The sequence below is a fragment of the Balaenoptera ricei genome, chromosome 4 (genome assembly GCF_028023285.1).
Source record: "Balaenoptera ricei isolate mBalRic1 chromosome 4, mBalRic1.hap2, whole genome shotgun sequence".
Taxonomy (NCBI): Eukaryota; Metazoa; Chordata; class Mammalia; order Artiodactyla; family Balaenopteridae; genus Balaenoptera; species Balaenoptera ricei.
In genome coordinates, this window is record NC_082642.1 from 38,124,291 (window position 1) to 38,141,741 (window position 17,451).

The 17,451-nt window shown below is 38.8% G+C and overlaps 1 protein-coding gene across 1 annotated transcript in view; it reads left to right on the plus strand.

The window, feature by feature from the left end:
- Nucleotides 1–17,451, plus strand: part of RARB (retinoic acid receptor beta) — a 671,241-nt gene that overhangs the window by 212,985 nt on the left and 440,805 nt on the right. The gene's annotated exons all lie outside the window — the stretch shown is intronic.

Genomic DNA, 17,451 nt, shown 5'->3' on the forward strand with positions numbered 1-17,451 from the left:
AGCTTCCTATTGTCACTATAACAATTGACCACAAGCGTGGTTTTGAAACCACACAGGGGCTTCTGTGGTGGCACAGTGGTTAAGAACCCGCCTGCCAATGCAGGGGACACGGGTTCGAGCCCTGGTCCTGGAAGATCCCACATGCCACGGAGCAACTAAGCCCTAATTGAGCCTGCTCTCTAGAGCCCGCGAGCCACAACTGCTGAGACTGTGTGCCACAACTACTGAAGCCCGCATGCCTAGAGCCTGTGCTCCGCAGCAAGAGAAGCCACTGCAATGAGAAGCCCACGCACCACAACGAAGAGTAGCCCCCACTCGCTGCAACTAGAGGAAGCCCACGTGCAGCAACAGAGACCCAATGCAGCCAAAAATAAATTAATTAATTTTAAAAAAATGGCACACCCAAATTTATTTTCTTACACCTCTGGGGCTTACAAGTCCGAAATCAGTCTCACTGGGCTAAAATCAAGGTGTCAACAGGGTTAGTTCCCTCTGGAGGCTCTGAGGAGAGAATCCGTTTCCTTGCCTTTTTCAGCTTCTAGTGGCCTCCTGCATTCCTTGGCTTTTGACTCCTTCTTCCAGCTTCTCAGCAAGTCGCTCCAGATTCTTCTTCCATCATCATATCATCCCTTCTCCTCTTCTGTAGTTAAATCTCCCATTGCCTTCCTCCTGTAAGGAACCCTATGATTACATTAGGCTATCAGATAATCCAGGATAATCTTCTCTTTTCAAGGTCCTTACTTTTTTAAAATTTATTATTATTTTTTTAATTTTATTGAATTATAGTTGATTTACAATGTGTTAAATTTCTTCTGTACAGTGAAGTGACTCAGTTATATATATATTCTTTTTCATAATCTTTTCCATTATGTTTTATCACAGGATATTGAATATAGTTCCCTATGCTATACAGTAGGACCTTGTTGTTTATCCATCCTACATGTAATAGTTTGCATCTGCTAATCCCAAACTCCCAATCCATCCCTCCCCCTTGGCAACCACAAGTCTGTTCTCTAGGTCTGTGATACTGTTTCTGTTTCGTAGATATGTTTATTTGTGTCGTATTTTAGATTCCACATGTAAGTGCTATCATATTGTGTTTGTCCTTTTCTCTCTGACTTACTTCGCTAGGTCCATCCATGTTGCTTTAAATGGCATTATTTTGTTCTTTTTATGGCTGAGTAATATTCCATTGTATACATGTACCACATCTTCTTAATCCATTCATCTGTCGATGGACATTTAGGTTGCTTCCATGTCTTGGCTATTGTGAATAGTGCTGCTGTGAACATAGGGGTGCATGTATCAAGATCCTTTCTTTTAATTACATCCTCAAAATCCCTTTTGCCATATAAGATACTATTCCCAGGTTCCAGGGATTAGGACACAGATACCTTTGGGGGCCATTGTTCAGTCCACCATAGCTGGCTTCAGTGCAGCCATTCTACAGAGGCCTAAGTCCATGCCTTCTATGGTCTGAATGGTTGTGTTCCCCTCAAATCCACATGTTGAAATTCTAACCCCTGAAGTAATGGCATTAGGAGGTGGAGCCTTTGGGAGGTGATCAGGATGAGAGGGCAGAGCCCTCATGGTTGGGATTAGCACCCTTATAACAGAGACCCCAGAGATGTAGCTTGCTGCTTCCACCCTGTGAGGATACTGCAAGAAGGCACAGGCTATGAACCAGGAAGATGAGGGCCCTCCCCAGGACAGGACTATTGATCAAGGCTGGCACCTTGCTCTTAGACTTTCCAGACCTCCAGAACTGTGAGAAATAAATTTCTGTTGTCCATTAAATACCAGAATATGGTATATTGTTTCAGCAGCCCAAACCGACTAAGGTAATGTCCTCTTCACGGTAACGCAGGACTGTAAGTCAGTGGCATTCCTACTCTTCCTACTTCTCCAGAATTCCTCAAAATGTCAAACTCAGATCAGAAATGTCAAACTCTCCTCATTCTCTTCCATCCTTTTCCCCGTTCCACTTTTCTCAGTACATGTTCTTGTGCATGCCTCTTTGCGGAGCTAGTTTCGTGTGTATAAATATCTTGGTTACTTCTTTTTTTCAAAAGGTTGAATATTTTAAGTAGCAAATGTAAGTTTATTGACAAAGTCCCTTCCAAGGAGGGGAATAAAAATAGATAAGAATATTAAAAGTACTGAATTTAAGAATTTAAGGAAATGCATGAGAAGCAAAGAAGAGAAGGAAGTTCTCTAAATACGAGTAGAAGACAAGAGTCCAAGTCCTGTGAGTTCTCAGGACTCAGACTTGATCCTGACAGAGACCCCCGGAGGTGAGAGTCCTTCCAAGAGAAATGGCTACAGGGTGCCATGGGGAGGCTAGACCCTGTGTTCAGGGACAGAGGCCAAGAAAGCCAGACATACAGGTCAGCCTAGGCTCGGACCTTGGGCATAGATCAGAACCTGTGTGGACTGAGTCTACCGCCATTGGTTGGTTGGTTGGTTGGTTGGTTCATGTACCTATTTCTCTCTTTTTTTTTTTTTTTTAAATAAGGAAGTTTTAAATTATTATTTATTTATTTATTTCTGGCTGTGTTGGGTCTTCGTTTCTGTGCGAGGGCTTTCTCTAGTTGCGGCAAGCGGGGGCCACTCTTCATCGCGGTGCGCGGGCCTCTCACTATCGCGGCCTCTCTTGTTGCGGAGCACAGGCTCCAGACGCGCAGGCTCAGCAGTTGTGGCTCACGGGCCTAGTTGCTCCGTGGCATGTGGGATCTTCCCAGACCAGGGCTCGAACCGTGTCCCCTCCATTGGCAGGCAGACTCCCACCACTGCGCCACCAGGGAAGCCCTATATTCTTTGTTAATTATCAAAATGTAATTCACAAAACATATATGTACCCTATTAAGTTGTACAATTCAGTGGTTCTTGATATATTCACAAAGTTGCTTCACCATCATCACTATCTAATTCCAGAACATTTTCATCTTTCTAAAAAGAAACATCATGCCCTTTAAGAGTCATTCCCTAGTCCTCCTTCTCCCAGCCCCCGGCAACCACTAATCCACTCTCTAAGGATTTGCATATTCTGGACATTTCATATAAATGGAATTTTATAATATGTAGCCTTTTATGTCTGACTTCTTCCCCTTAGCACAATATTTTCTAGATTCCTCTGTGTTGTAGTAGCATGTATCAGTACTTCATTCCTTTTTTTATGACCAAAAAATATTCCATTGTATGGAGAGGCCACTTATTGTTTATCCATTCATCAATTGATATAGTCTTGGATTGTTTCCACTTTTTGGCTGTTGTGAACAATGCTGCTGTGAATACTTGGGCACAAATTTTTACTTAGACATATATTTTCAGTTCTCTTGTGCATATACCCAGGAGTGGAATTCCCAGGTCATATATTAGCTCTGTTTGGCATTTTGAGGAACTGTCAAACTGTTTTCCAAAGTGGCTGCACCAGTTGATGTTCTTGCCAGAAATGTTGAAGGGTTCCAATTTCTACACATCCTCTACAACACTTGTTATTGTTAGTCTCATAACCCACCCCCAATATTTTGATTGCATGATATCCCAGGTACTTTGTATAACCCGGGAAAAGGGAGAAAACCCTAACAACAGTAGACTGAATTCCCTAATATCAGGAAGTATAGGGATTTAGAGTCGAATCAAATCTAAAGAAATTAAGCATTCTTCCACAACTATAAAAATGTAAATATTTGTTTATTTGGTCTTTTCTTTTCTCTGAAGTATCATGAGTCTAATATGGTGCTTCCCAACTTTTTCCCACATTATGCTATAAACGGGTTGATAACATTTGCATGATAGAAATAAAAACAAAAGTAAACAAATGGAACCTAATCAAACTTACAAGCTTTTGTACAGCAAAGGAAACCATAAAAAAAATGAAAAGACAACCTATGGAATGGGAAAAAATATTTGCAAATGATGCAACAGGCAAGGGCTTAATCTCCAAAATATACAAACAACTCATACAGCTCAATAACAAAAACAACAAAAATAACCCAATCGAAACATGGGCAGAAGACCTAAATAGACATTTCTCCAAGAAGACTTACAAATGGACAAAAGGCACGTGAAAAGATGCTAAGCATCACTAATTATTAGAGAAATGCAAATCAGAACTGCAATGAGGTACCACCTCACACTGGTCAGAATGACCATCATTTAAAAGTCTATAAATAACAAATGCTGGAGAGGATGTGGAGAAAAGGGAACCCTCCTACACTGTTGGTGGGAATGTAAGTTGGTACAATTACTATGGAGAACAGTATGAGTTTCCTCAGGAAACTAAAAATAGAACTACCACATGACCCAGCAATCCCACTCCTGGGCATATACCCTGAGAAAACCATAATTCAAAAAAGATACATGCACCCCAATGTTCATTGCAGCACTATTTACAATAGCCAAGACATGGCAACAATCTAAATGTCCATTGACAGAGGAATGGATAAAGAAGATGTGGTACATATATACAATGTATACATACAATATATATATACAATGGAAAACTACTCAGCCATAAAGAAGAATGAAATAATGCCATTTGAAGCAACATGGATGCAACTAGAGATTATCATACTAAGTGAAGTAAATCAGAAAGAGAAAGACAAATACCATATGATGTCACTTATGTGTGGAATTTAAAATATGGCACAAATGAAGCTATCTACAAAATAGAAACAGACTCACAGACATAGAGATCAGAATTGTGGTTGCCAGGGAGGAAGCGGGGAGGGAGAGGGGTGGAGTGGGAGTTTCGGGTTAGCAGATGCAAACTATAATATACAGAATGGATAAACAACAAGGTCCTACTGTATAGCACAGGGAACTATATTTGATATCCTTGGATTAACCATAATGGAAAAGCATATAAGAAGGAAGAATGTCTCTATGTGGATAACTGAGTCACTTTGCTGTACAGCAGAGATTGGCACAACATCGTAAATCAACTCTACTTCAATAAAAAAATCAAGAAAAAAAATAACATTTACATGGCCCATGGTAGCAAGCAAAGGAGTCTGCTAATGGATGAATGCAGTGAGTCAGGGGCTCTGTTCCACCTCCCCCACCACCAGGCCCTGCCAAGCCACCAGAGCCTGATGAGAATCAAAGACACAGGCATATTTCTAACCCATTTTTAGAAAACTAACTGGAAAGCTCTATTCTACTGAATATAGCTGCGATGTTTCTTTTGACCTCAAGAGGTAAATGTAGCCTGAAATGAAAACAATATTGGACAGGATAAGACCTGAGCTATGGTAACTTATGTAGCCGTGGAGCTTTTTCTCGAGGAAGCTAACAGCATGACAGCTGTGTCCAAAAATGGGCACTGATCCTTCTCCAAGAGGATCCAGTGTGAATGGAGTATGGACCAAGCTACAGTGACTGCAAACAGAGGTAGATCACGGTTATGCAGTGATAGTTTCAGATTGTCTGTCCTTATTGACATGAGCACAATGCTAGCACCCAGACGCAAGGGGACAAGATCCAGCCATTGAGGAGGGGGCAGTTGGCATGAGCTAGGTAGAGAATCTGGACCTCAGCCAGAGGGTGCTGGGGAGTGGAGGGGGAGTTGATCAGTGACAGGGATCCTGTCTCAACTGAGAAACTGACGAGAATGAGGGCTTACCTCCTGTAGCCCAGTGGCAATTGAACGGCAAGATTCATTCAAGACCCTGCTTGCCATCACAAGAAGCACCAAAGGTGCCTTAACCTGCTTCATCTAAGACTGGAGGCCAACCTTAGTGCCAGAACCTGAGCAGGTGTAGAGTGGACACTGGTAACTCCTGTGTACAGTGCCCAGGTGTCCTGTAGCAGCTCTGAGAGTCTCCATTCCTTATTAAGGTGGAAACCCTGTGACCATTTCATTTTTTAGGCAACCCAAGTAACTCAATGTGCCTTAAAAATTCTTGCTCTTTTGTTGTCTTGATTTTGTAAATTTGTTAAGAATACATTTACAGCTAGGCCTCACTTTCTACAGTAGCTATACCCCCTAAAAGTTACAAGCATGTTATAATATTTAAATATTAATATTAAATACATATTATTTACATTCACTACTTTGGGGACTCTATTATGATCTCTGTTATATGAATTTTCAGGGTTTCTTTGAAAGAATAAATATGCAATGAATTTATTTTCGTACGACAGTGTATATGCATACAGACTGAGTATGATTATGGCAAGGTAACTATGCCTTTATTTAAAATCTCCATATTATTATAGACAGCAAGGGTCCAGGGACCTCAAAGGTGTCTCTTACTTTAGCACTTTTCCAGCACTGTGCCATTCATGAAATCCTACTTGGTAACATTATATCCATCTTAATCTCAACATGCAAGTTGACGTTACATTAATAGTCAGTTATCACAGTCAGCTGAAGACTGGCCACATCTTTCAGAAAGGGAAGAGTTAAGTACTAGGCTAGTAAGATTCTTCTGGGGTCTAAGATCAAGATATACAATTCGAGTTTTTGTTGTATGAAGGAGTGAACAAAAATACAAAACAGTGGAACAGTTAAAGACTCAGGACTCACAAAAATTGGAATGCTGTTCTTAACACTAAAGATAACCTTATTTCTGTGAAAAATGTCATGACTATTTTAATAGGAATTGCATTAAATCTGTATACTGCTTTGGGTAGTATGGACATTTTAACAATATTAATTCTTCCAATCCATCAGCATGGGATATCTTTCCATTTATTTGTATCATCTTCGATTTCCTTTATCAATGTCCTGTAGTTTTCAGAGTATAGGTCTTTCTCCTCCTTGGTTAAATTTATTCCAATTATTTTATTCTTTTTGACTCAATTGTAAATGAGATTGTTTTCTTAATTTCTGTTTCTGACAGTTCATTATTAGTATATAGGAATGCAACAGATTTCTGTATATTCATCTTATATCCTGAAACTTTGCTGAATTCATTTATTAGTTCTATTAATTTTTCTGATGGAGTCTTTAGAGTTTTCTACGTGTAGTATCATGTCATCTGCAAATAGCTTTACTTCTTCCCTTCTAATTTGGATGCCTTTTATTTTCTTCTTGCCTAATTGCTGTGACTAGGATTTTCAATACTATGTTGAATAGAAGTAGCAAGAGTGGGCATCCTTGTCCTGTTCCTGATTTTAGAAGAAAAGGTTTCAGCTTTTCACCATTGAGTATGATATTTGCTGTGGGTTTGTCATATGTGGCATTTATTATGTTGAGGTATGCTGAAGAAATAATTCTAAAATTTGTTCAGAACCACAAAAACCCCGAATACCCAAAGCAATCTTGAGAAAAAAGAACAAAGTTGGACGTATCATACTCCCTCACTTCAGACTATACTACAACTACAGTAATGAAAACAGAATGTACTGGCACAAAAACAGACACATGGATCAATGGAACAGAATAGAGAGTCCGGGAATAAACCCCCATGCCTATGGTCAACTAATCTACAAGGTTAAGGAGGCAAGAATATACAATGGAGAAAAGACAGTCTGTTTGATAAGTGGTGTTGGAAAAACTGGACAGCTACATGTAAAAGAATAAAACTAGAACATTTTCTCACACCATATACAAAAGTAAACTCTAAATAGATTAGACCTGTATGTAATACTGAAACCATAAAATGCCTAGAAGGAAACATAGGCAGTACTCTCTTTGATATTGGTCTTAGCAATATTTTTTTTTTTGGATATGTCTCCTCAGGCAAAGGAAACAAAAGTAAAAATAAACAAATGGGACCTAATCAAACTTAAAAGATTTTTCACAGCAAAGGAAACCATCAACAAAAATGAAAAGTCAATCTACTGAATGAAGAAGATTTTTGCAAATCAGGGGTTAATAACCAAATATATAAAGAACTCAATAGCAAGAAACAAACAATATTATTAAAAAATGGGCAGAGGCCTGAATAGGCATTTTCCCAAAGGAAACATACAGATAATCAACAGGCCCATGAAAAGATGCTCAACATCACTAATCATCAGGGAAATGCAAATCAAAACCACAATGATATATCACCTCGCACCTATAAGAATGGCTATCATCAAAAAGATAAGAAATAATAAGTGTTGATGAGAAGAAAAGGAACCCTCGTACATTGTTGGTGGGGATGTAAATTGGTGCAGCCACTGTGGCAAAGAGTGTGGAGGTTCCTCAAAAAATTAAAAATAGAACTCTCATATGACCCATCAGTTCCACTCCTGGTATTTATTCAAAGAAAATGAAAACACTAATTTGAAAAGATTAATGTACCCCAATGTTCATAGCAGCATTATTTACAATAGCCAAGATACTGAAGCTACCAAAGTATCCATCAATAGATGAATGGATAAAGAAGATGTGATATATACACAATGGAATATTACTCAGCCATAAAAAAATAATGAAATTTTGTCATTTGCAACAACATGGATTGACCTGGAGGATATTATGTTTAGTGAAATAAGGCAGACAAAGAAGGACAAATACTGTATGTTTTCACTTATATATGGACTCTAAAAAATAAAACAAATGAACAAATATAACAAAACAGAAACAGACTGAAAGATACAGAGAACAAACTAGCGGCTACCGGAGGGGAGAGGATTGCAGAGAGGGGCAAAATAGATGAAGGGGATTAAAAGGTACAAACTACTAGGTATAAAAATAAATAAGTTACAAGGATGTAACGTAGAACAGAGGGAATGTGGTCAATATTTTATCATAACTTTGTATGGAGTCTAGTCTATAAAAATATCAAATTACGGTGCTATACATCTGAAAGAAATGTAATGTTGTAAGTCAACTCTAGTTCAGTTTTTTAAAAGATAACTTTAGAAGCACAGTTATAGCTATTATAACTCATTTTTTTATCTCTGTTTTTTTTTTTTTAACCAATATTTTGGTTTTGTGTTCTTCTCTGCCTCATGTTTCTTTCTGACTTGTGGTTTCTCTAGCCTCATCATTTCTGCCAACTTATTTTCCTGTGTGTCTTTCCATTTCTGTGCCAGTCTTCTCTTGGTGTCGTTCTTGGTGTGTTGAACATTGAAAACAAATCAGTACTAATACTCTAATGGGACAGGTGAGTCACCTTCCACTGTAGAGACAGACTACTTCTAGGTCACCTCATAGCCTGTAGACAGCTCACTGTCCCCTGAGAATCTATGGCTGACTCTCCCTTGAGAACCAAACCCTAGTCCAGTCATTCTGCTTGCTTTGGCAGAATTCCATGATACAAAGCATGGAAACCATTGTACAAGGAGTAGCCCACTGCCACTTTTCTCAAAAATGAGCAATGGCACCACATTTGGGCCTATACATACTTTTACCTTATGTTTTGGAATCTATGTGAAAAGACCTTAGGTGAAAGCTCTCCGTTCAGGAAGTGTGTGCAAGGCTAGCATAGGCAACAACTTTGGGTTGAGTGTTGACACCCTAAAATCCATATTTACACTACTGTTCCCATAATTTATGAGATTAAAATCTTAGAGTTTTATACATTCTAACATATGTACATTTCTGCTTATTTTCTGAAAGTCATATTTCTTTAGCAGATGGGGTCTTATAAACGTGTCCTAAAAGGGAATACAGGGGCATTTTGTATATGCTTTTAAAAATGTCCCTCCAGCATGCCAAACGACCACCTCCTGATGCAGACAGGGATTCAGATTTCACTCTCTGCTCACTTGGTGTTCTAAGGGGCTCCTCTGACTGCACTATTCCCTCTAAATGACTCTGTTGTATCTCTTTCCTTCCCAAATTAAATCAAGAGGAGGTAAGAAATAATCTCTTTTGGCCAAATTCAAGTTACTCATTGTGGCTTCCCTTTGGTTTAAGCTGAACATAATTTCATCAGTAATATTTATGCTGAAGATGGCAGATATCAGAAAAGCTACGAAACTACCACGCATGTAAAACTGACTTCTTCACAGCCATGTTTCTTTTCTATCAAAACAGCAGCAAAAGCAATTCACAGGATTTGTGCTGAGTTTAGCATTTTTGCTGAAAACAGGTACATGGCTGAATGCATTTGAGAAATTTTAAGTGGCATTACCCGGAACCAATGTTTTAAATAAACAGGGAGGTTTGAGCTAAAATACACTAGGAAAAGAAGCCATATGCATGTGGTGTCTGTCAAAGCAAAGATTTCCCCCACAAGAAATTCTAAATCAGCTAAAGAAATACAGGAGAGTTTTCTGTTCTCCATTACAAGAAATTTAAAATCCATCTTTTGTTCACTTCTGCCTATATTTTTTTTATGTTAGCCACATCAGCTGTGGTGCCATTAAATTTCAGTAGGAGGAAATGGATACAATGTTTTCTCCAAAAATCTTGTCTGTTTTTTGCATCAATTACACTTGAAGGCAGTAGCATATAAAATTAACACTTCTCGCCACATTAAAGTGTTTGGCTTCTATGTTTTAAGGTGGACTCTACCAAGAGTTCCGTCTCCAACTTGGAGTTATCAAGAAAGCACGTATCAAGTCATCAGCACATTAACTAGAAGTTTTAATTATCCAATGTGCCTGTAGGTGCATGGCTAAGGCAGGTCAAATCCCATCTTCATTTTATTTATTTATTAGTAGAAGGCATTTGACATAGTCCCAGGGCATGTCCAGGATGGCAGGTCAAATCTCACCTCTTTTGTTCAATTTCAGATTGAAACCATTACTGACTTTCTCTTGCCATATAGGAATAACAGTTTAGACATTGAATTAACCTTATCTCAGCTGGGGTCTTGAGTGAACCCTTTTATCTTAGATTGTTCTTTAACTCCCTTTTCATAGAAGGAATTTCAAGCTGAAAAGGGTAAGGAATCATCCATTCAAACTTTCCCAAACTTATTTGAACACGGCTACTTTTTTTCTAATTGAGTGAATTTCTAGTGAACTATAATATGCTAACAACATGCCTTTGTCCCTACTCTTTCCCAAATCTTTACTAAACTGATAGGGGATGTAAAAAGTATAAGCCATTAAAGTGAGCAAGAAGACGAGTGACGCTAATTGCAGACAAGAAATGGCAGCAAGTTTTTTGAAGTTGGAAAGTAGATAGGCAGTAGTGAATAAATTAGCAAAGGATAGAGAGCAGACTGCTAAGTGCCTAAAGAAGGAGATGCAAAGAAGAAGCAAGGAGATAAAGCTGTAGGGTTTTGGACAGTCCCAGAGCGTAGAGGCACCAGATAACCTGGAAACATAAAAGTGATGACTGAATACAAAGATAGGTTGAACTTCTGAACAAGGGGCAGTTAAATCTGCTCCTCTACCTTTTACATCCTGGTGATTACTTTAACCTAATCTTGGTAGGAAAGGTAAGTCTATTCTTTGAAGAAAATAGAACTAGAGAGGTTACTGTGTTCTGGATACCAGGCATAAATGTGGAGTGGAGAGAGGTGCTGTTAGGCTGAAAACAGGAGGAAGAAGTGAAAGGCCATATATTTAACTATTTAAATATATTTACTATATTTAATAGTAAGCCCGCCAGCAGCCCTGGCTTCTTTTCTCCATGTAACTACCAGGTGGCTTTTCAGTAAGGCTTTTCCTTTCCTCTCCATCCTGGGCACAATTTAGAGGATTTCTCGATGCAGTTACCAAAGAGCCTCTAGGGGAGGAAAAATACTTTTTCCTCTACCCTTCTGAGTTCTTGGCTGAGACCCCTGTAATAAATGACAGATTAACAAGAGAAAACCAACAAAAGTTTATTAACATGTATACCTCACGGGAGATAGCCAGAGGAAAAAATGAGTAACGCTCTGAGGTGGCTTAGAATTCAGGACTAAACACCATCTTAATAGGGAAAAGGGGAGGGGTGCCTCTTATGGAACAATAAATGACTTTTAAGAACGATGAACGAGCCCTTAGCAGAATAATGGCAGGTGTGATAGTCTGTGACAAAGTGTGCCTGGGTGTGGTATTGACTCCTCTCTCCTCTCCTGTGATAAGAGTCAATCCTTGCTGGCTGATGAAACTCCCAGGGAGGGGATTTATGACATTCATTTTTCTTTTGAAGGATCTGTCTTTAGGCAGATGAGGAGGGTTCAGCGAAAGCCTCTCCTGATTTTACTGTTTTTCTAGTGTCTGCAACTCAAAATAATCAATATACCAAAGCAGCTTATTTTGGGGTGGCATGCCCTGAACTACAGTCATATTTTGAAGTGACGTATTTTGCAACCTTTCAAGCCCCAAATAAAAAGCCTATAAACATAACATTTGGGAAGTCCCACAAAGAAATGTCCCAGTTTGATCACTTTTTCATGAAACTCACCCATTTGACAATGTTTGCTCATGAAAATGGACCTTGCAATAAGTTTTCCCTTTTAGATATAAATGGACAGTGCTAGAATTGGGCAGACAATACAACTGAGAAATGCATGTCATATTAAAAAAAATAACACAACATGGAAAAAGTGAAAAGAAACATAGTCAATGTAGAGAGCAGAATAAGACAATAAAAAGAACTATTCTTAATACTGTAAAAGGTATTCAGAAAAGAAGACATTCATGACAAAAAATCCCAGAATGTATAAAGCAGAAAAAACACGAAAAATTCTTGGATGTTAAAAATATGGTAGTATAAATATAAAATTCAGTAGAACAGTTGGAAGTCTACAGTGAGGATATCTTGCAGAAAGTAGAACAAGTGGATGAAGAAGTAGAATATGAAAGAAAAGAAAATTAGAGAATTAATTCAAAAGGCCCACTATCTAAATACTAAGACTTCCAAATGGAGAGGGAAAAAAAATATGTCAAGGAAGATATTATTAAAGGAAGCATAAAATAAATTTTTCTCTAACAGAAGAACATGGATCATGAGATTGAAGACCTCTACCAAGTGCCTAGCACAATGTAGGAAAAAAGATCCTTAGGGGATAAAAAGAAGATTATAAAGGCTTCTAAAAAGGAAATATATCACATATAAAAGATCTGAAATCAGGAGAGTATTAGAAATTTCCAAAGCAATGTAAAAAGCTTGAAAACTAGTGCAACATACTTAAAGCTCTAATTTAAAAAGTTATTTCCAATGCACAATTTTATACCTAGCCAAACTATCAAATGTGAAGTGTGGCATCAAAATATTTTAATGCATGCAAAGACTGAAAACATTTACCTCTCATGCACCATTTCTCAGAAATATCTTAGGGCAAAAGCCACCCAGGTGAAGAAGTAAACCAAGAAAGAGGAACATGCGCTCTAAGAAATAGGTGTTCCAAAAAAAAAATAAGAAAGTGATAATAGAAAGTCCTAGTTATATCAATGTCTGAGGCTAGGAAAGCAGCCAGTCAGCCCTGGAACAGGAGAAATGTCTCCAACAGTGGAACCCATATGTCATATGACATGTCTGACAAAATTGTCTGAGAATTGGGAAAGAATTCATAGATACAAAGAAAAGTAATCAAATTATATAAACAAAGCAATTATTAACTCCAGGAAAAACAAAAAATTTTATGAAGAAAGTACTCTAAGTATAGTACATTACGTGGCTCAGCTGTAACAATATAATCTAGTTATAGTAATGTAAATAATTTTCATTTTTAGAACTGTGATGAAATTATTTTAAGAGTAAGAGAGGAGGGAGAGTTTTGTATGTGTGGGCAATAGCCTAAGAGAGCAAAATCATATGTATTGTAGAAACCAATAGATAATAAAGAAAATTTTACAATATTACAAAAAAATAGTCTAAGTACATTATCTAGAAATGTAAGTATCAGAAAAAAGCCCAGCTAAAATAGTTTCGAGCAGTTGCTGCTATGGACGGGAGTTTAAGGATGGAGAAAATGGGCTGCTCTTTCTCTTTATTAATCTAAAGCAGGGGTCAGCAAGCTGTGGCCCATGGGCCAAATTCAGCCAGCTGCCTGTTTTGGTAAATAATGATTTATTGGAACACAGCCACGCCCATTTGTTTATGGATTGTCTGTGGCTGCTTTTGTGCCACAAGAAGTCAGTACAAAAGCAGAGCTGAGTGGTTGTGACAGAGACTGTATGGCCTGCAATCTAAAATACTTACTTTCTTTACACAAGAAATTGGCCAACCTCATGTCTAGAGCAGTGGTTTTCAGATTTTAGCTGCATCAGAATCATCTGGAGGACTTGTTAGGATACAGATAGCACCTCAGACTTTCTGACTCTGTAGATCTTGTGTGGGACGTGGAAAATCTGCATTTCCAGTAAGTTTCTGGGTGATGCTGATGTGCTGGTTTAGGGACTGTGCTTTGAGAACCACTGGTCTAGAAGAACCATCTGACTTCTAAAAGTCATACATAAGTATCATGTTTATAGAAAATAACTTTTAAATGTTTAGAAATATAAGCTTGGAAGCTTGCATGCAAATTTAAGCTGAAATACATACAAAAGCAACCTCCTGTAAATTGTGTGACAAGCAATGATTAAAATATAATTTTTAAAAAACTTTTTAGCTGAACACAAACAGTAACAAATTACACCAAAGCAAATATAGTGTGTTGTATTAATAGTAAGATCTCACAGATACAGACATAAAGATTAACTGTCCCCAGGACCCCTGCCCCTCCCTGGCACGCGTCATCCCAGTGGCTGGTGAGTAGACCTTTCATGATACCTCCTGCCATTCCACTATTTATCAGAGACGGATTATTGCATAACAACGTCAGTGATGCAGACAGTTATGTAAAGTCCTGTCTTTTTAATTTTCTCCTCTAAAATATCATTTTCACCTTTTATGTTTCATTTAATATCTTCACGTACAACACTTGTTTTCTGGACAACACAATTTAAGAAACGTGATTTAGAACCTACTTCTCTTCTCTTGACCCCTTTCACAGATGATGAAACTGACACCCAGGGAATCTCATGGGTTTTAGATCCAAGACCCCCTGATGCAGTCCCCACTTCCTTCCCCTCTGCCACCCAAGCTCCTGTTTGCTTTGCCTCAGGTGGTGCGGAAAAAAAAACCCAAATGAGCCTAAACTCAAATCAGGCATGAAGAAAAAAAGCACTGCTAATACCAGTGACCATCTTTTTTCCTAAAAGCTTGAAACAAAGGAAATTCTCTGCTTCCAGGAATAGCCTTAATCAGTCACATATGTGAACACAGACCCAGTGACTGTTCAGACAATTTTCCACCAACATAACAGGATTTTCCTGGCACATTGATCTTTTTTCTTCTTGCCTAGTATCAGATTAAGTAGGTTTTTATTTTTTTATTTTATTTTTTTAAGATGCTAGGCCTAATACCTGACCTTTTTCAACCAGAGAGACAGGATACCGAAAATCTGTGGTGTTTGAAAGCAAAGAGAAATGAAGGATTATTAAGGATAGAAATAGTCCCTGGTTGGTAAAACAAACAAACAGCTTTAAAAATCTAAGAATTGTGCCCTGGGGGGGCAGGTTTGCCGAACTGTCAGCTTCACCAGTTAATGAGGTAGTTTGTCTAATGGAAATAGAAAAGACCATTTATAACAATGCTGGGCTTTGTCTGTGTGATTTAAAAATCAAATTGAGTGGAAACACAGCAAATACTCAATGGCGTTGTTTATTTTCTAATTAATTTACTACAAACTACAAAATAAAGTGTTCAACGTATTAGATGGTCTGTGATTTTTAGAAGAGAAAGCACTGAAAACATTCACCTCTCATAGTCCATTTACTTTCTTTTCATCAGAGAAACAAGTTGCCTTTTGAGTTTGAAAAGGACATTGATATTTTGAGGGACATCGCTTTTGGAGTTTAGTGTGTGATACAAGTCAGCCGGGAATGCAGTCTCCTTTGCAAGACGCAGGGGAGTCCGGGGGAGCCCGGGACCACACGGTCTCCCTGTTGGCGATGTTCAGGTTTAATATGAACAGTCCAGGCATCAAGGGGAGAAGGTCATCTGAGTGAGGACAGCCGCTCCCATCACAACTGCACGTGGACTTTTTGTTCTGTAGGGACAGTTAGAACAGTGCAGGCGCTCAGTATATGGAAGCACAGCATGGCCGAGGAGAAAGAGCAGAGATGGTAGAACCAGCCAGGCCTCGGTGCAGATTCTTAGCCAGAGGCTGATCCGGTGACATTAGGAGTAAGTAAGCTAAACTCACTGAGACTTAGTTTTCTTACCTGGAAAATACAGATCATAACAACTGCCTCCTAGGGCTGTTCTATGGGCTAGAACTTAGAGCTCACAAGTGAAGTGACTGACACATGGTAAACAAATAAATGGGAGTTACTATTGATCAGAACATTTTCGGGTTTGCAGAAACCAAACTGAGAAGTCAGTAAGCCTTAGCGAGTCTTCGTCCTCAGCTTCGCCCACATCCTGCCTTTACTCCTTTATTTCCATGACAAACGTTTTAGTCCTAATGTTCTTTTCCCAGGACTACTGTGATGTGGTCTCCTCCCTGTCCTGTCCCCAAAGCCACTAGTTCATTCCAGCAAGCTGGGTTTTCAGAAACATATCATTTGATGGGGCGACACATACAGTAATGGCAAACTTGCCTAATGTTTACTATTTACCTGGTATTTACTCTGTACCAGGCACTGTTCTTCTCTTGGTATTACCTCATTATCTCATTTAATCCTCACAACACCCCTCTGAAATAAATTCTACGATGGTCCCCATTTTACGATAAAAACTACTGAGGGGTAAGATAATTGCCCAAGGGGGCAGAAACATGATTTGCACCTAGGTGGTCTGGCTCTGGTTATCATGCTCTTAACCACCACTCTATGCTGGCCTTGAGGTCTTGCTCTTGTTTCATGCCAGATGGGTTGACATTCAGGGCTTGCCATTCAGTGAGCACCAGAGTTTGGGAATTTTAGTGAATATTGGTCCACTGTCAGCCTACCCTAGAATCTATTTCAGTGTCAAGGAATTCTAAGTGCTGAGTATCCCTGGAATGTCCTTCCTGGGCAACAGGGCAATTGAACCCTCCTTAACAATATGACCTCAGTTAGGAGCTGTTAAAGCTAGAAACTTCATGAGGGCAGGAACCAGAGTAGCATTGTCCCACACTCTGTACCTCCAGTGCCCTATATCAGCACCTGGACATAATGGCACGTTAGGATTTGATGGATGTATGGATGATTGAATGGAGACCAAAGGATGGATGGTGCTCCTACAAGAAGGGGGTATACTGTTTGACAGTAAGGAACTGATGTAAAGTATTTCACTGATCTTTAATGGCTGTGTCTCTTCCCTACCTTTCATTAGGTTATAATTTTCCCTCAAAATTATTTTTATCTTGTTGAGTGGGTCATTCCAAACAGCTGCATAAAATCCGAAGTTGGAAAGTCCAAAGTCTTGTAAGCACATAGGTTAGGACAACATGAAACAATAAATTTCTCTAAAAGAAGCAAGAAACAAATTTCACTCATTCATTCATTCAACAAATATTATTGAGATTCTATTGCCTGTTAGGTACTCTTATAGGAGGTTAAAACATAGCTGTTTACAAAGCAGAGAAAAGCTGTGCCCTCCTGGTGAGCACATTCTAATGGGGGAGATGGAAATAAACACTCCCATGTGTAATGGAT